Here is a 21,205-nt window from a genome sequence, read left to right as displayed (position 1 = left end):
AATCAAGCATTCCCTCCAGTCAAAAGATCTGGGTTAAATCCATTGTTCTTTTGCTCATCATGCCACCACAGTTTAGACCCAGCCATATGCAAATCTGTCTTGACCCTGCTCCTCATGGGAACAATCCAGTCTAAACTGTCAAGCCAGGTACTCCCTGGACCATAAACAAGCATCCTGGAACCAGTTTTGGGGTATCATCCCTCAAGAGCCAGGCAAGTTTGAATCCAGTGGCACCGTGAGCCCCCGGGACCTACTTCTGGGGGTGAGAAAGCAAAAGACACACAAATGATGGAATGCAGAACAAATCAAACATTCACCCCCCCCCCCCTGCCAAAAGATATGGTTAAAATTCATCATTCTTTTGCTCACCATATCCCCCAGTTTAGACTCAGCCATATGCAAATCAGTCCTGACCCTGCTCCTCATGAGAACAGTCCAGTCCGAACTGCTGAGCCAGGTCTTCCCTGGACCAAAAACAAGCATCCTGGGGCTGGTTTTGGGGTATCACCCCTAATTAGCCAGGCTAGCTTGAATCCAGTGGCACAGTGAGCCCAGGACCCACATCTGGGCATTCCCAGGTTCACTTATGGTGAGAAAGCAAAAGACACACAAATGTGTGGAATAAATCAACTATTCACCCCCTGTTAAAAGATCTGCGTTAAATCCATTGTTCTTTTGCTCACAATCGAATAGGCCACGTTACAACACATGCGATACATCGCATGCCATTACAATGATGGAATTACAACAACTGCGTTATTACATTGCATACCATTACAACACAAGTTGCTACAATGACTTGCTGTAGGGGTGCTAGATGTTAGAATAGTATAATTTACTATTCTAACTCCAGTCTGTGCAACAGTAGGTAAGGTGTTGGATTTTTAATCCAAAACCTTCTGCCCCCTACAGCAAGTCTTCGTAATGACTTGTGTTGTAATGGTTTGTGATGTAACAACGCAGTTGTTGTAATGACCGCGTTGTAATGGCATGCGATGTATCGGATGCAATATAAAAAATGTTTCCCCTCACAATCCCACCCCAGTTTAGACCCAGCCATATGCGAATCAGTCTTGGCCCTGCTCCTCATGGTTTGTTGGAGAGGAAGAACACATCTATCAGACAAAGCTGAACTTGTACATGTTGTCATCAATAATTTGCTTAAATTATAATTAAAATCACATGTGACATGTATATATATATATATATATATATATATATATATATAGATTGAATCATGATCAACCATCATAAGAAACAAAGACCTGCTAAAGTACTCAGGTCTTGTGGGTGTATGAAATGGCAGTGTCTTCTCAAATAAACATATACTCATAATAGTAGTAAGACTGATTAAGAACAATGATGTTGTGTACACATGGAATGGTACACATGGTCCATCTATGTTGCTTGAATGGGAATTCACAAGAGGCATTTGGCAAAACAGGAACAGCTTATTTAATTAAACCCAACAGCCAAGAGGACAGGCCACAGAGTCGGGGTCTGAAGACTGTACATTGGTTTTGGCCGTCATTTTATACATTTCACAAAGTGTTATAAAGCAATTTGTACATTCTGTTAGAATAGGAATCTGGGCCTCGTCACTGGGCTATAAAGATGATCATATGATCATTTAATAAGAAGTGCAGGTGGGTCTCGACCTTGCATGGACACACTGTGGGGCCAGTGGGTACTTGTTCGGATGTCAGACATGGGGATCGGGTTATCAGTGTGTGTAGTGTGCATGCGGGGTTCTGATTGGCTGAGTGTTTCTAACTTAGTGTGGCATCTGACTTTCATGGTGTTTTGAAAATGCACGCCCCTCCGACACAACACCAAAGCTTATGGGCCAGCTTCTCCTCTCCAGATTAGAGAGTTGGGCTTCTACAAATATCCAGGCACAGTATGGCTTCCAGCAGGGGAGGGGTACTGTGGACCATGCTTGAACTTAGCACTGACTATTGAAAAATATACCAGTATGAAAGATGGTAAACTATACATGGCGTTCATGGACCTGAGCGGGCCTTCGACTGCGTGGTCCATGAAAATTATGGGACATAATGGAGAGGATTGGGGTTTAACACGCTATCTTAAATTACATTAGGCAATCGTATGCAAATACCACGGCTTCAGTGCGCTATTCTAAATCGAGAAATTGTACATGTCTCTTTAAAATTTCCAAAGGAGTCAGACAAGGCTGCATACTGGCCCCTTTTCTCTTCTCCCTATATACAAACGGAATAGAGAAGGCGCTAACAGTGGTTACTAGGGACGTTCCTCTTAATGAAAATCAAATGCTACTGATATTGTCCTATGCAGACGGTGCGGTTTTAATTGCAAGAACGGGGATAGCAGCGTATGTCTCTTTTATGGAATCACTACAGCTAAAAGTAAATCAATCTAAGTCCTTTATATATCTCGGGGTACTAAAAGAGATAAAGACCCATATTTTAGCGCAGATGCAAGAAAATTTGAGGTTGTAGACTCTTTCCCCTATCTAGGTATTCTTTTTGATAAAGACCTGTCATGGGCAAAATTGATAGAAGGCAGGAGGATGGTGATGGAGAGGGGCATTGCTGCCGTAAAATCATTTGCAAAGAAATTGGGCGCCAAACCCCAACTGCCAATAAAAATCATATATCAGGTTAGAGTAAGATCTTCCATGACTTATGGAGCTGGGGTCTTGGGTACGGTTGCAGCTAACCCTCTACAAATCATTGAAAATAATTTTTACAAATCTGTAGTGGGCCTCCCTCTCTCCTTTATGAATGTGATCTTACACACAGAACTAACCCTCCCTTACATATCAGATTACATAAAACTAGCCCCACTCCTCCTATGGCATTCCATTTGGAGGAGAGACAAATTACCTCTGACTCAAAGGATATTTAAGAGTTGCATAGAGATGGAGAAATGGAAAAGATCTAAGTGGCTAAGCTATGTGGAGACAGTTTTAAAAGAGATCGGTCTTCACAAATTTTTTAAAGATCCTCTGGTCTGTAAGAGGGTGTCCAAGCAGAAAGTTATTGCTATGTTTATGTTGATGGCTGAATATAAGCATAGGGAATACCATAAAGAAAAACATGTAGCACAGGTCCATTATCTTAACCCACCATAAATGGAGGGAGATTTCTCTTACCTGGTCAACATAAACAGTCCACAACATAGATTCTTACTGTTAAGATTTTGTACCAACTTGATTCCTCTAATGCTTGGCTACCCTGAAAAAACGTATAACCAGTCCAATCTACGTTTAAGACTGTGTGATAACGTATCCCTTCAGACTGAACTGCATTTGGTTTTATTTTGCAAACTCTACGTGAGTGAACGGTTCGGCCTACTTGAAGCCAATTTTAAAGAAAATGGGCTTTAAGCAGTGTAGGGCAGCACTATCCTTTTTAAAAAGACTCCAAGGTCCTTTGGTTTGCTTTTCTGTAGCAACTTTCCTATGGACCTGCATGAGAAAAAGGAAGGGGATGACATGCAGTAAATTGAGTTTGATTAGCAATCTCAATGTAACTAGACCCATGATGTAAAATGTTTTTTTCTATATTTTTTATCTCTTTTTTGTCTTTTAGACACTCTCATCTCAGCTTAGGATTGTGAAGAAATACTCTGAATTTTAAATAATATTTTGTAATAATATTTTTTATAGACTTTTGACATTGCCTATAAGTAGGTTTATTCCAGCTGTGTTTTTCTCAAAACTGGAGATCTATCCCCCCCCGTCCATCAATGGAGGCAGTTTGGCCCTGACCCTCCTTTGTCACTCGTGGCCCATGGCACATAGATGATCCCTTACGCACCTTTCAGTAACAATGGGCATATTTTGGCTAGAAGCCACTCCTTTGGCTTTTCTCCAATGTAGCGCTCCTGTCTTCTCAGGCATTTCTTCATGTAGGGGAAGCTCCACCTGGGATCTCTCCCTATGTGCTGAATCCAGTCTTCTACGATGACCATGTCCTCTGGTTCGAAGGATCCCTCCTCCAATCAGGGTCTATCATACTGGCCCATCTTTTTGGTCCAGTGGGCTAGTAGGTGGCAAAATGGTCACGCAAAGACCTCACCTTCATCTCTAGATATCATATCTCTAGGGGTCAGCTTGTTTGACCCGCACGTTCAGTGGCATGGGCAGACGTTCTCATCGCTGCTCTCCATGTGCACGCCCAGAAGTGCCATTTTGCTTCTCCTGTGTCTGAATTGATTTTTGGCTAGGCTACCCTTATCTCTTATTTTTTGGTTGGCCCTCTCCTACTCTAATGACCTCGTGGCCTTCCTTCTCTGGATAGGGGCCTCCCTTCTGTTTTATTTATAGTTCCGCCTCATGTGGAACCCAGTGCCTAGCTAAGCTCTCTTCCAGGGAAGGGAGCATAGCTCTGTTATCCCTCTGTGCTTCCCAAACAAGAGCTCTTTCTCTCTCCCTTCTCCATCAGTGCCTCTCCTCTAACTCCCACCTAGTGTGCCTCCTTTGCTCGGTGCTGCACATGGTTCTCCTTGGTAGGAATTTGTCCCCTAGCTCACTTCCTGTTGTTTCTTCTGTTGCCTTAGCATACAATCAATCAATCAGAAAATTTATATAGCGCGCTACTCACCCGGAGGGTCTCAAGGCGCTGGGGAGGGGGGGGTCTGCTACAGCTCGATCAGCCAGGTCTTGAGTTGCTTCCTGAAGGAGAGGTGGTCCGGGGTCGACGGAGGTGGATGGGGAGAGAGTTCCATGTCTTGGCCGCCAGGTAGGAGAAGGATCTTCCTCCCATGGTGGCTCTTTGGATGCATAGAACGGCGGCGAGGGCGTGGCTGGTCGAACAAAGCTGGCGGGTGGGGGTGTAGAAGGTCAGGCGGTTGTTGAGGTACGTGGGGCCCAGGTCGTGGAGAGCCTTGTGTGTGTGGGGGAGGAGTCAGAACGTGATTCTCTTGTTGACGGGGAGCCAGTGCAGGTCTCTCAGGTGTCCGGAGATGTGGCTGTGACGGGGGTTGTCCAGGATGAGTTGTGTGGAGGCGTTCTGGATGCGTTGGAGTCTCTTCTGAAGTTTGGCTGTGGTTCCGGTGTAGAGGGTGTTTCCGTAGTCCAGTCGGCTGGTGATGAGTGCCTTTGTGACCGTCTTCCTGGTTTCGGTGGGGATCCATCGGAAGATCTTTCGGAGAATGCGTAGGATGTTGAAACAAGATGATGAGACCATACCATGGGGGAGAGCACCCCACAGTTCACTCCTCAATGTCAGACACCGAGGGCTGGGGCCCCTCCACCCCCCACTGGTGGTGTCACTATCCAGTGTTTCTATAAACCTCCCAGTTACCTGAGACTACTCTTGCAGACGAGTTAGAGTGCCGGCCCTCTGCGCCGCTTGGACTTGGTGAGTTGCATATGATGGATGGGGGTGGGGTCAAACTTCAGGGAATCCTAGCACCAAAGAGGAGTGTGAACCTCTCCCTGATCTCTTAGCCTGCAAGGGAAAAGATGGGTCTGTGGAGGGAGTAATCCCTTCTCCCAATCTAACTCCTGAACAACAGGGAGACTGACACCAAGTGTGGGACATTACTCCTCTGTTTTCCCTTATCCCTAGGACTACCCACCAATGTAGCCGTGATGTGGACAAAGGCAACAACCTGCCTGTTAAGAATAAGTCTTACAGGTTGTCAGATAAGGTGAGGTCCAGCATTAAGGATGAAGTTTCTAAAATGCTGGAGTTGGGATGATAGAACCCTCCAGTAGCCCCTCGTCCAGTCCTGTGGTTCTGTTACCTAAAGCTGCCCAGGGGGCATCACAGATGAACTGAGGTTCTGTGCGCACCAAAGAGGGCTAAACTCAATGACAAAAAAAGATGCTCACCCTGTCCCCCCTTGCTAATTAGCTGATCAACAGGTCAGGGGCTCACCAGCACTTAAGTACCTTTGATTTTACATCAGGGTACTGGCAGATCCCCCTAACAGAGGGAGTAAAGGAGAGGTCAGCCTTCTCTACTCCAGAGGGCCACTGTCAGTTTAGGGTAATGCCCTTTGGATTAAATAACGCCACTGCCATCTTACATATGTTGATGAACCTGGTCATTGGTGGCATGGAGGCCTTCTGTGATGCCTATCTGGATGACATAGCTGTCATCAGTAGCTGCTGAAAGAACAATCGTTTTCACCTCTAGGATCTTTTCCAGGCTCTGCAAAGGCAGGCCTGACAGGGGAGGGTTCAGTGGTGTGCTTGATACACCTGGCCAGCAGGGGGAAGATGCAACCCATTTGGGCCAAGGTAGAAGCCTTCATGACCTAGCTACCCCCCAAAACCCAACTGAGATTAATGTATTCATGCGCCTCACTGGTTACTATAGGTTTGTGAAGGTCTATGGCACCATTGTTGCCCCCTTGACTGAACTGACTTAGGAGAAGCAACTCAGAAATGTGATTTTGGCAGAGGCATGCCAAACTGCATTTGGCTCCCTTAAACAGGTCATGTGCACAGCTTTGGTGCTCAATGCCCCTGACTTCTGCTGGGAGTTTATTGTTCAGACAAATGCCCCAGAGCATGGCATAGGGGCAGTACTATCTCAACGTAATGAGGAGGATCTAGATCAATCTGTTGTGTTCATCTCCAGGAGGTTACTCCCCAGGGACCAAGGGTTGAGTGTTGTATAAAGAGAAGCTTTTGCTGTGGTTTAAGAGCTGAAGAAGCTGAGCCCATACGTGTTTGGCACTCACTTCCTGATTCAGACTGGCCACAGAACCCTCCGGTGGCTCATGCAAATAAGGGGTGAGAATCCCAAACTGTTGAGGTGGTCCATTTCTCTCTAGGGTATGGGCTTCATAGTGGAGCACAGACCAGGGGTAGACCACCCAGTGCTGATGGTCTATCCAGGTTTTTCCACCTTAGTGAAGAGAACTCCCTAGAGACTAGGTAGATCTCCCCGCTTACAGCTGGGGGGGGGGGGGGGGAACTTGTGTTAGACCTCTCATCCTCAGGGTGGTAGTCCTCCTCACATTTAGTGTTTTGCCTCCATGTTTTGATGAGTCTTTTATGTTGTCCTAAGAACTCTAAGCACTTTACCACTGCTGACCAGAGATTGTGCATGTGCTTCTTCCCTAAACATGTGTGTAATTGCTATATACATGATGGGCATATTTAATTTACATGTAAGTCCGGTGCAAAGTGGTACACCATATACCCAGTGGCATATGTCTCGTGCAGGCCCATTGTTGTTTTTCCTATGTTAGCATGAGCATGTTGCAGACACCCCTTTGCTTTGCGAACGTTACTATAGAAACGTATTTTGCTTTGCGCCACACTGTACTTTCGCAGAGAAACTGTTGTTGTTTTTGCATACTATTCTTTCCTGGGATTTAGTCTGCACATCGTAGACAAGGTCAAACAACAATGCCCATTGTTATTTTGTTCTGGTCAGGCCTCAGCACCTACACAAAACACACACATGCAGCAGTTGTTTGGGAACATTTACTTTGTTGCATACCTATGTACAGAATAGGTAACAACACACTTGGAGAGGGATCTGTCCAGGGAGGAGACCGTAACAGAATCTGAGATTTATAACTTTCATCTGTGCATGCAGCAAACACCCAAAGATCTTTTAATATATATTAATATAATGATTTTGCTTCTGAAGAAGAGAAGGGGTGTTACATCTTACCAGACATAGCCGAGTTATGTCTTTGTAGTTTCTTTATTTGGTCTTAGTTACAGATTTGTATCCATGTAGAATACAATGGTAATATGTACATCAGCTTGATAAACCATGTACTACAGCCCCAGCAGGAGAAGCCTGCCTGCTGCCCAACCCATCTTCACCTGTCGCACCTCACCCACACAGGCACTCAAACATTCCATGCATCTCTGTCACACCAACATTCCACTCAGAACACTCACACTAAAGTGAAACAAAGGGTGCCACACACCCCAAGAAATCGATTCCTACTACAAAGGAATAAAAAGTGTAGACAGGATTCCTCATGTAAGGAATATAATGCACATTGTGAAAATGGTACTAAAAACCCGTCTTGATGCCTGCCCCTCATGTAAGGGTCAAACACTTGGAACTGTAATCCATAAAGTCATCCCTCCTGTAAGGGTTTTTGACTTAAACTGTGTAAATGAGACTGACACCCATAGAACCAAACCTCATGTGAGGATCAGAACTGTCAGAAATGGGACTGTAACCCATAAAGACACACCCTGTGTAAGAATTTTTAATGTACTGCGTGTAAATGGAACTAACACCCATAACCTACCCCTGACGTAAAAACTAATGTAAATGGGGAAATGACCCATAAAGACATACCCTGTGTAAGAGTTAACAACGTAAACACATGTAAATGGGAACAACACCCAGTTAGGCAACCCCCATGTAGAGGTCACATAATGTACTATGTAGAAATGGGACGAGTATCCATACCCGAGTATAACGTGTAGAAATAGAACTAAAATCCATACCCGTCCCTCATGTAAGGGAGTGTAAGAAGAAACCAAGAGATGTGTGTCCACCACCCACTACACCACTAGGACCTTCCTTATGTAAGGGTACTTAAGCTTCCAAAGTAAAAAGGCAACTTAAACCCATAACGCAATCCCACATGTAAGGGATATCCAATTCAATGTAGCAGTGTAACCTAAATCTATTGCCAATCGTAGGCATGACAATTTAGTGTAAATGTTAAACTGGGGCCAGAACAACCCCAAAAGTAATCCCACTTCTAAGGGATAAGTAAACTGCAACATAGAGACATAGAGTGAATACTATGTAAGGTGTCATATTCGCATTGTAGTGTAACCAACATAGTATTTAGACAAATAGGAACACTAGAACTGTACGCACCAGTAAGAAATGGGTAACGTAAAAATGCCTGCCAAAGAAGTACTGCTAAACATGCCACACACTAAACACTTTGACCCTAGAAAAATATTTGTGACAAACAGAGTAAAACATTTTCAAAGCTTGTACTCTGCCACGACCTCCAGCATCAAACTTCATGTCCTGGTGAGTGGTGACCCCTAAAAGAATGCCCCTGAGCAATGTCAACCTTCATTAACTTCGAGCTTGCATGAAGATGTCTGAGGACCCCGCAGGCATTGCAGGCAGCAGACTTAGACAATTGCTTCACATGCGTGTAACTGCGTTGTTAGATACAGAAAGCAAATCTAACGTCAAACTTTTGAAACAGGTGGCTCCCAGACGCTGGTGCTTTACCAAACCCTTCCTTTACTCAAGAATGAAGTCCAGAGCCGCAGTACAATGTCCTCGGTCTCTTTCAAATGTCCGTACAACTTTATTGGTACTACACATAGTTGGCAGAAAGTGATGCGAAGCAGGCTGGACCCTACGGGACACTTCGTAGCCCCGGTGCTTGCTTGATGCTTTCAACCCCAAGATGGCAGCACGCAAATGAGGCTGAACTGGATGGGATGGCTCAAGGTGGGTTACTGCTAGCAGGCATCCCACGGCAGCTAGAAGATGCGTAGTAGCAAAGACATTACAGAGAATCCCACGGAGGCACAGCACGACTCCAGAAAAAGGTAATGTGCACGCGCTCTATTAGAAATTTGAACCGCTGCATATCTGTTTAACCGCCTCACTGTAGGCAATTCGGTGATGTTGTAGTGTAGTTCCTATTTTCCCTATAGGCCCTGCGCATTGGAATAACATAAACAGCAGTGTGGACGTAGGACTGAGGTCTTCTAGGTCTCTACTGACTATGTTAGACTTAATTTAGGTTTGCGCCAGCTAGCTCAGAGGTCACTGGAAACTTTCTTGACTAAATAGGAAGTGATCAGCTTCCCTGGCTCAGACAAGAAGGGATTCAGCTTCCGACAACCGCATAAACATGACAATTTTGTTCCCTCAGAATAAGAGTCAATCTCTAGAGTTGTGTGAAACAATAGACAGCTATTTCACTCAGTCAGATGTGCATACTTAGTTTCACCAGGGTGCAGAGAATAGAGAGACGGGCGTTTTCAATAAAAGATATTATTTATTGAGCAGTCTTCCTTCTCATGCAAGAGAAATGAATCGCCACAATTGAAAGACTTGTTATAAAGTAAAGTACGTACAGTAAAAGGAGTATTATGAAATAATACTGTAAAAGCATTGATATGGTTTCTTAGCCATAAGATACTTTAAAATGGATATAATATATATACATATATACATAGGCTAACGTACTCAACTGGTACTTCTAAAATACGCCTACCCCGGTGTACCTGACCTAAGCCTAATACGTGGGAAGGAGTAAGTAAGTAGCAATTTAAGTTAAGTAGGTTTGTTGCCAAGGGTCTGTTTAAGAATTCTCTTCAAGGGTTTAGTCAGCACTGTACCTTGTGAATAGAATGTAGGAGGTCTTGTATCTCACTCTCAGGACTCGATATTCCAGTCACCCGCAAAGGTAGGCTGGAATGCCGGAGCTGGATTTTCTCGGCAGGAGAAAAGACAGCGTCTTTCTTAGCGCGTCAAAGAAGAGGGGCAGCGTCCGTGGGCTTCTCGCTTCTGCTGGGCTCTCGGAAAGTAGATTAGCTGCTCTCTTCCAGAATCAACACCGTGTATTTGCTTAAGGCAACATTGGTATATTTATACCTGAAAGGTGCTGAGTTTGACGTAAGGTTTGGACATAAGACGTCAATAAAGATATCACTAAGAACTGGTCGTTCTTGCAGTGCTCGCAGGAGTTCTATTACAAATCAAAACAAAGCAAGCGGGGCTTTCCCAGGTTGCTGGGGGTTTGGTGTGTCGAAAGAACTCAGTGTGCTCTCTAGGAATCTTAAGGAAGTAGCTTCTGCTCTGTCATGGTCTGCAGAGGCGAGTTACTGAAATATGGCTCTGATTATTATGCCATTATAGGGATATTTATTGATTATAGCCGTATAGGGGCATAAGGTCACAATATTGAATCGGGTTCCTAGATAAAACACATCACCCACTCCACGGTTTTATGTCCATCGATTACTAAAAACTTAAGCAATAAAGATGCATGTGTATTCCAACCCACCTCAAAATACATTTTGCATTTGGAATGGTGTATTCGAAATACACGGAAAATTAAGGTACTGCACGTTTTTAAGCAGTGTAATCATTCCAAAAAAAATCATATATATTCAGTTGAACAATTTGCGAAAATTACACATGAAAAGTCTCTTAATTTACAGAAAGGAAGGTCGAGACTATTTCATCACATATAAGATGTCTATTGTAAACACTATTGAGCACACTCTTCGTCAGAACCAATGTTTTACTTTCATCTTGTTTTCGGTTGCAGAGTCCATGATAGTTGAATCAATATAAACTGTTTTACGGACGGCTGCTGCAGAAATTAAATGAACGCATTGTTCTAATATGTCCTAACAGAAAAAAGCGCTATGACACTGTCAGCGCAGGGCGTATTACAGCGCTGCTTTTCCGAACTTTTAACCATGATGCACCCCAGCCACGCAGCTGTCCAAAATGGCTAAAACACATTGACTAAGGCAACAACCCTCCCGTAGGCGAGACCTTTTGGCTTTGCCAATGCTTGTTTACTACTATCTTTTCGCTCACTTTCTAAAAAGCAATTTTTTATTTCAGTTTTATTTATTTGTTTAATGAAAAATAAAAATGCGTAGCTTTAGTTTTGAAATGCTCTTATTTTTTTCACATCGGGAATATGGGGCAAAACGCAATAAACGTGATTTACCTAAGGTAGCACACTTTCGTCAAAATACCGTGCAGGCATCTGTCCCCGGGTCCCCTGGAGGCGCAGATAACAAGGAAGGTGCTAGATGCAGGTATTGAAATAATTTGTGTTGCCCCTCACAGACTTACCCACGTGACAAACATGCGTGCTGTGCTATGCACGTTTTTTAAGCTGAAGACTCTGCTATTGTGCTGAAGTAAACAGAGTGGGTGTGGCTAAGTGGCATTTCTATTGGAAAATAAGTAAGGATATAACTTTGTGCCGATTGATTTGACTGCTATTACAGTTTTCTAGAGAATTCTGCAGCTCTAGGCGCCAGCATTACAAATTCATCAAGGGGACCAGTTTTCATCAAGGTAAATGACCTACTGACAATAACACAATTAAAGAGAATCTTTAATATCCAAAATGTCATTTAATAATTGGCATCCTCTTTTTGAATTGACAATCCTAAAGAAATGGTCAGGCATTGGCTTTATTAAAAACGAACTTTTCCCAAGACTTCATTAAAATTTACATTTCATTACAGGTTTAGAATGATGTCATGCACCCTGTAATTGTGTTTCACAGAGTGCCCTTCCTGATTGTCTTCCTCGAATGGAAGACCGTGTGCAGCGCAGGCTCTATTTCTGAGCGCTGTAAAGGGAGAGCATTTTGGAAGGTGACATAAAATACCGCCTGCTTCAGGGAATTTTCATAACCCACTTTCAGCCTGATTCATGATCGGGCCGTTTTGCGAGGCTCAAATAGCGAATCATAAGGAATCGCTATTTGAGACTCGCAAAACGGTAATCATGTAGGAATCGCAATATTAATTGCGATTCCCACTGATTCCTTATTTGCGATTAGCTAATTGCTAATCGCAAATAAGGAATAACTCCCCATGCATTCCTATGGGCCAAAAGGCCCATAGGAATGCATGGGGAGTATTCCCTTTTTGCGATTAGCAATTTGCTACTCGCAAATAAGATAGCGATTTAAAGGGTGCCAGGGGTGTCCAAAGGACACCCTGTAGCACCCCTTAAATGCAAATTGAAACAGGTGTTGCGCACACACATGTCCAAAGGACATGTGTGTGTGCAACATGCAACTTAGAAAAATGCTTTTAAAAGCATTTTTCTAAGTTTTTGCTATTTACCGAGAGGTCTGACCTCTCGGTAAATAGCGGGCCAAAATTGCATTTTCGCAATTTTCAAATGCTTCATGAATTGCATTTAAGGAATCTCAAATAGAGATTCCTTAAATGTAATTCCTCGCAATTTAGCGATTTAGCAATTACCGATTTTTGCTTTTGGGATGCTGAATCCCAAATGCAAAAATCGCACTCGCAAAGGGCCGGATTCTCAGAATCCGGCCCTTTGCGAGCCGATTTAGCCTTCATGAATAAGGCTGTTTGTTTTTAAAGTACCTTCGTATGATTCAAGCCACTTTGATAAAATAGGGTACGTTTCCCATTTGGCACAGACATTTTTCACATACAAGGCCGATGGTTTGTGATTAGTAAAGAACATAATAGTTTTCTGGTTGAGTTTGAGTTTTTACACAAGTCACATACATTAATATACTTGTGAAGCACCCTCTGATTTGGCCTCTGAGTTGGTGACAGCAGGTGTCAAAATATTACTGAAATCAATAGCACCCAACTGAACACCCATCTCCTAACTATGGACTGCGGCTGATACATTTGAAATATTTACATAGAATATATTGCATACCCATGCACTTATATAGGATAAGACTGCCTAGCAGTGCGAGTTGTTTACGTTGCTCTGAGTCGGAGGCCACATTTGCGCACCTGGACTTGCCCGAATGTGGCAGACTACTGGGGTACCGTGTGTGAGACTGTCAGTGCTATCATGGGAGACCCCTTCATACCAGACCACGTGGTGTGTCTACTTGGATATGTTAAGGTGGCCACGGACTCATACCACCACCTTGTCCCGATGTTACTGCTGTTGGCCAAGCGCAGAGTGGCGACACAATGGGGCTGAAAGCCAGAGCCCACCGAGAAAGCATGGCTGGCCGATGTTTCCCACTGCCAGGCACAGCTAACCAATTTTTGGGACCTTATGCCGCCGATGAACAGCCCCAAAAATATCTGAGACCTCTTCATGACGTACCTCCGCCAGCGTGCCACTGACTCAGAGGACACACCTGCTCCCACACCCCTGTGCAGCTAGATCGGAGCCTCCTATGATGCACCCTGGCTGGGTCATGAAGCCCCGTCACCATCGTCATTACATACAGTATGGCTCAACAAGGTACTCTGATCTCTTAATGTTGTAGGCCACTTACGTCCAATTGTGAATTGTGTGGGAAATACATTGGTCATGTTGTTGCATTTGTAATTAATGTAACGAGATAACATGCATCTGCCAACTCTGATTCTAGTGGGAGTGATTCCCTATACTGTATGCCTCATTTAAGCACCTCTTTCATTATTTCGTGGCAATGTCCTTGGCCATCTATAAACAGTTGTGGATAACATGGCAACAATACCGGACCGTCTACTTATAAACCCATCACGTATGGAAACCAAACCTGTGACTGCTAAAACAAGGTGATCAACACCGACACTGCCTTCTCTCTCCTGACCTTCATGAGAACACTCTGAATCAAAGAGAACGCTGGAACCACAGCCAAACTCCAGAAAAGACTCCAGCGCATACAGAACCCGTCGGCACGACTCATCCTGGACATCCCTCGTCACAGCCACAACTCTGCCCATCTGAAGGACCTGCACTGGCTCCCCGTCAACAAGAGGATCACATTCAGACTCCTCACCCACGTACACAAGGCTCTCCACGAGATGGGCCCCAAATATCTCAACAGCCGCCTCGCATTCTACACACCCACTCGCCAGCTCCGATCCGCCAGTCTTGCCCTCGAGACCGTCCCACGAATTCGCAGATCCACCGCCAGAGGAAGATCCTTCTCCTACCTGGTGGCCAAGACATGGAACTTCCTCCCCACCCACCTACGGCTGACCCAGGATCAACTCTCCTTCAGGAAACAACTCAAGACCTGGCTGTTCGAGCAGTAGCGACTCCCCCTCCCCCCAGCGCCTTGAGACCCTAGCGGGTGAGTAGCGCACTCTACAAATTTGCTGATTGATTGATTGATTGACTGGAAATACATACCTTCTTCCATTCCCCACTCCTAAAGAAAAGCATCCACCGCCATCGCCTCCATATCCGGTCTCCAAATGTAGAATCTCTGCAACCGTGCATTCAATCTGTCTACAAACAGATCTGCTTTGAAAGGACCCAACTGCTCTGGCCAACTTCTAACCAATCAAATCTGTCAGATTCCTGGAATTCCAATCTGCTACTACATTGCTCGGCCCTGGAATATGGTGTGCCTGTACCATAAATCCCCTGTCTAAATAAAAACTCATTTGTCAATTCTGCTAACATCTTTGTCTGAGGAGCCCCTTAGCTTGTTGCCATAGGAACTGCGTACACATTGTCCATTTTCAGTAGAACACAATACTTCACCTGATCCTTCTCAAAATTCCTCACTACCAAAGATCATGCCAACATTTTCAAGCAATTGATATGCATCTCCTTCTCTGACCCACGTCCCCCTGTCATCACTGATCTGCACCTGGCCCCCCAAACCGTACAGAGTTGCATCTGACTCTATTATTACCTCTGGAACTTCCCCAAAAATCGCTCTTCCATTCCATGCTTCCATATTCACTAACCACCATTCCACTTCCTGCGAGGCCTCCTGACTCTTTATCTTCTGGGAATACTTTGCTACCATACGTAAATGATATCCATTCAACCTTTAAAGAGCACCGTAATGCATAGGTGCAGGGAATATTGCCTGTGTCGACGTTGACAGAGGTCCCAACAACCTCACTACCAGTCACACAGTGATCTATACTGATAGCTTCACTCTCTTTAACTCCTTGCATATCTTCTTCACCTTCTCCAAAGGCAACGTCAAAATTCCCTTCAAGATCTGAATCCGAAAACCTAATTAAAATGCTTTTGTGTCTTTTTATGCATAAAGCCACGTTTGAATTGCCCAAAAGGCATATCGCCCTCTGGACCCATTGTCTTAGTTCAACTACATCTACCCCAGTGTTAATAGCATGTGCCTCTTCGCACATATCTAAACCCTTTGTCATGGGTCCCATGATGACTAACATCCTATCCTGGCACCCCTTCAAACCCTTAACTAACACCTTTGTTGGGTCTTGTCCTGTTATATTCAGCAAACTCAAGAATTTGGGTTCCAACTCTGGTGTATATGTCACTTTCGACTGCAGGGTTGGTCTTGGACACTTCGACCTATGTTGAGGCGATACTTCCTGTTATGAACCCCAATATAGGCTGAGGTAGTTACACAACCTTTTACCTACATATGTCCTACCATTGTTCTACATAACGGGTCTGACGCTGACCTTTTACCTAGTTAGGTGCTACATGACTGTTGTGTGGCTTTCTCCAAAAACTAGCCTAATGTATTATGCATGAGGATTCTCAGTATCACAGCAGGAATACAATCTTCTGCATAATAACTCTGTATAAGTGTCACCTCTATAGTCATCCTTGCCCGATATGCCCTTCGTACACTTTTAGGTAGAACCCCTGAGGGTACCTTTCGGGTATATAAGCACTACATCTTCACTGGACAAACCAGAGTAGAAAAAGACTTCCATGCTGATGTGAGACGCTCAGGTTCCTGCATGTAGACACTCCAGTACGCAGTGGTCTGACATCCCATGTGTGGTGTCCATCTTGAGACCAAGATGTCCTTCACTCTCTCACATCAGGTAATAGGGTTGGCTTTATCCTGAGGGGATTTGTGGCTTTACACTTACATACATGCTAGGTACACTTAGGTACATCTAGTTAGGGTTGCATCGCAGGAGTACGCATTATTACTGTCATGTATCTATATGCCTGCATATATTCATTGTTTTAGCACTATGGTAGAATTCTACCTTTTCTTTACTCTGTTGGTGCTTATAACGGTATATATTTGTTTCTGTCTCATGAATGTTGCAGCACACATATTTTACACTAGAATGATGCTGGTTCAATAAATGCTTATTGAAAAACGTCCCCACTGTTTATTCTGAGACAAAGTGTGCACGAGTGACTGAGCGAAAAAGTACAGTACAGTTTCATTGATCCCTGAAGGGTGAGGGTTGTCAAGTTCGATAGTTGCCAGAAACTATTTGCTCCTCGGTAAGAGGGGCTCGAAGTGGCACTGTGAGCTAGCAGGACTAACAGACTAACCTATCCTTTTGGGGTGTCTGGAATCAGTCTGAACACCAATCCTTTAGTTTATGTTTATGTTGTCTAAATGCACAGATCCTATATAGATTTGTAGGAACTACACACAATTCCTTCAGTATTTTTCTGCGAATCCAATAACTAACATATTATGCCACATGCTCAGCTGGAGTCCACTGTGGTGACAAAGGGTGCTGAATCAACAGAGGATCAATCATCTCCTCTCCAAGTGGATCCACAAAATCTACCTCCAACTTTATTTTCTTGTGATCCAATTTCCTTTTCTTTCTTTTATCACCTTCCTTGTCTGTCTCATTTAAATTTGAGGAACATATCAGCAACAGACAAAAAAAATGAACTACCTCAGATCACATGAACTCTTAACATCTATATGACCAAAGTCAGAGTGCACCAAGTTTGCCCTGCACAATGTACTATTTATTTCTTGTTTCATTATGACAATAGGCTTGCAGGACTGTCTAACAGCACAAAGCACTTTACGCTTGTTTTGCACACAGAATTGACCTTAGGCGCAACACAAAAAATGTTAAAACACTAAGCCGTAATCCAGATGCCATTGCACATAGTATTGACTCTTAGACAGAATGATTTTATACATAGATATAATATTTTAGTCGTGTTATTAAACATCGCTTGTATTTCTGTATTTATGTGGCAGTATTTACTACAATGTGCCTTAAAATGCACACATTTTTAAGTAATTAACCATCAATAAACTTACTTACCTTACCTGAGGAACATGTCAATTCCACATCCCCGCTACAGAATGATCTGTCACAATCTACCACATTGTGTTTTTTCCCTTTAGCCTTTATAGCTTCGCCCTTTACCTTTATATTATGTCCTGCCTCTGGTGACTTACGTCCAGACACTTTATTCTCTTTCTGCACCTCCATGTGCTTTCTTTTTTGCTTTCTCTTGGAACCTCCAAAATATGTTCCAATGGTGCTACCTCCTCGGTACATCAGTACCTTGCCTCCTCTTTATTCTTTAACCTGCTACCCTGTTCTTTGATATGTCTCTTCACACAACTGTCTATATTATTATCTAACCTCAATGCTAAATTACCAAACATCCTTTCCACGTATTCCTTCACCTTACCCCAGACTCATTTTCCTCAACCTGCTCCATTTTTCTACTTTTCCACCCTATTAACCTTCCTACACTGACTCTCTTAATTCCTCAGCTGATTTGTGCAAATGTTAAACAGCTGACTAAATAATCTGCTGGCAAACTGTCACTTGAGCACATCCTATGCATTTGCGACTTCTCAAAATATGGCCATCCTAAGCAACCATAGAAACAGACTGTATTGTCCCAAGTACAGAGACTTCAACTTGCAAAAAAGCCTTCTAACACACGTGTAAGTCTGCACAGCTCTGACACCGCTCAACCTGAAGATGAGCCGGTCCTAGGTACAGATAGTTTGGGTGGGAAACCATTAAAGAATCCTGAAAAAGTTTTTATTAAAAAAAATGGCTCTTCTGCATATAGGTATCAGTGGAGAAGTGTGGCTCACTGGTTAGAGGAGGCATACCCTGAAGCAGAGGTCAGACCCGGGACCAGGGTTCCATTCCCGACGCGGCAGGGTTCTGAGCCCAATTGTCCACGGACTCGATAATTCTCGCTTCAGTGCCTGCTCGAATCACGGGTTCACACTCTGCAACTCCGGGCAATAGCTTGCTTAATCTCCACAACGGCCCCCCGCGGTGGGATGCCTGGCTTTCACCTTGGGGAGACCCAGTATGGGTTATCTCATAGGGAAAAGCCAGGACGGGTTCCCAATGCAAGCGCCGAGATGCCCTAGGGTAAGTCGAGCGCTATATAAGAACACACATACATACATATTGAACCATGTCCAATATTTGTTTTAGAAAAATTGAACTTGTTAAAACACTCATTTATTTTGTACAATGAATTGCTAACTCAGTTTGAAACTTTTGTGGTTTTAAAACGAAGCTACGATTTTACCTTACTTGGTGTGACCTCACTCCTGCACCTTCGGTGGAACTGATACCACCCATGAGACCTGAGCTGGCAGTGACATCACTTCTGTGTCTGCTTTGGAAGTGATGCCACCCATGAATTCTGATCCGAAAGTCCTTAGCTGGTAGCGGAGTGATCTGGAAGTGACTATCGCAGGCAACTGACCCGGAAGTGACGTCACTATGCTCCTATCATGAATGTGAAATTGCCCTCTAAACCCAATGCTCAGAAAGTGCACATGTGATTACAGTCCTATTTGAAGAACAAGGGTAGATGTATGGAGTTCACACAGTGTCCTTCACAGTAACAAGTAAGGGTATGCAGTTCCTAAGTTTAAAGAAGATGAGAGGGAAGAAATTGCCGTTCATTGAGACAAAGGATCTCTGATAAAGAGCCCCCTTGAGGATGCCCATCAAGCATTGCAGCACCGGCCCAATGAGGAGCATGCCCGATGATAATGCATGACACCTCTTGGGGCGTGATTGCCCTAGTTCCAACAAGGAACTTTTCCCCATCCTGTGGATTTCACAGTCCCGACCTGCAACTTCTTCCCTCCCTTCTCCTTTCAACTTTAGGAACTGCACACCCTTACTTGTTACAGTACACTGTGGAGCATGTATGCTGGACATTAAGGCACTCCTGGTCCCCCTTCTTTTGTTGTGATAGTGTCCATCACACTCCAGAACTCACTACACCGAAGAGATTCTGCAACCACAATCAAGCAATAAAGCTATTGCACCAAAAAAGACACACCCTGCTGAAGGTGTGAATTCTATAGATAACTATTATTGCAGGTTGACACAATTTCAAACAGAGGCGGCCTCTCAGCACCAAGTGTATAGAGAAGTGAGCTACAATGTCACATAGGTTGATGATGAACTCCACCTGCAGTTGCGGGGAATGAGATTTTGATACCGTTTTTGATCACTTAGATATTAATCTCATTCATCAATTTGGATCGATTGTTTTCTGTCATTGAGTAAAAGACAAACCCCGCATAGGTTAAATTAACCCCATAAACTGACGCAACTCTGAATGACCACTTACAACTGATGAAGTTTTAAGAATTTTATATAAAATCAGAATTAAGTGCATATACAATCCTCTCAGGATAAGATTCAATAGATATACAAAAGAATACAATTAAAGTCAATTCCAACTCTATTCCAAATCTGTTCCAAATCTGCTCCAAATCTGCAGATTAAAACATAGATACAATGTGGTCTCGTTGCGTCATCTATAAAAGGAATAAACAAGTTAATTCTGTCCCTACTCTGTACTAGGTGACATCCCTACTTCGCAAGTTCCTTACCTAAAAAGGTGTCAGCAGTTTGACTTCCAAAGAAGTTCAAACTCTCTTAACTCCTAATGGTAATTTCTATCGAGAAGCAGTACCTTCTCTGCCTACCCATCCGCTCTCTAAGGGTCCTCGGCCTACTGCTCTCTTGCGCTCTGTTCTCTCTCTCTCTGAGCTCCCTATGATGGCATCGGCTCGGAGCTGTTCGCTGTCTTCTCCCCGGGGTGCTGTCCCTAAAATACACAATCACAGTATGGGTGGAACGCCCCTTCGACGCCCACCACGTACTTTCCCCATGATGTAATTCTTTGCTCTTTCCATGGCTTCATCTCTTCTCGTCGTCTGTTAAGTTGACCCTTCTCCTTAGACGCCATCTTCGTCTTCTTGCTGGTGACTTCATTTGACATTTCATTTGACACTTTCGGCTCAAAAGTCTATCACCTCAGCAGATCTTTACTCTTTACGACTGTATTCATAACCTTAGTTGGTCCTGTGAACGGACTTCTCTAAACAAGACTCAAATTCCAAGCGCCTCTTATCACGTTTAGGCCATAAACTTCGTCCAGCATTGTCACCTTAAATCTAGCAAGACCTTTTGCTCTTGTCTCGCACATTCAGACCAAGGCTATTCACGACTCCTGTGAGCCCACTAAATTACATACAGCGGACTACACTCCTGCGAACTCTTGGTCAGTTAGGTTAAAATCACATATGACCTAAACCTTTCTAACATTCTTACAAACTCTTCTACACAGTATAACCTTTAACACACATTTATATATAATCGAATTTAGCAAAGCCTTTGATTATAAGCAAATACATTCTACATATAGTACAACTTTATATTCTTATGCTTACATCGTTCTATACATGTTCTGCACATTTCTTCGCTTCACGTTTCCCGCTTTCTCCATTTAATGATTACACACGTATATTCAGTTTTGCACATTCTACTGTTCGTAAGCATTTCTATACATTTCTATATTAGCCCACTATG

The sequence above is a fragment of the Lissotriton vulgaris genome, chromosome 3_1, assembly GCF_964263255.1.
Source record: "Lissotriton vulgaris chromosome 3_1, aLisVul1.2, whole genome shotgun sequence".
Lineage (NCBI taxonomy): Eukaryota > Metazoa > Chordata > Amphibia > Caudata > Salamandridae > Lissotriton > Lissotriton vulgaris.
The sequence above is the reverse complement of the archived record's forward strand: the minus strand, read 5'-3'. Positions refer to the sequence as shown.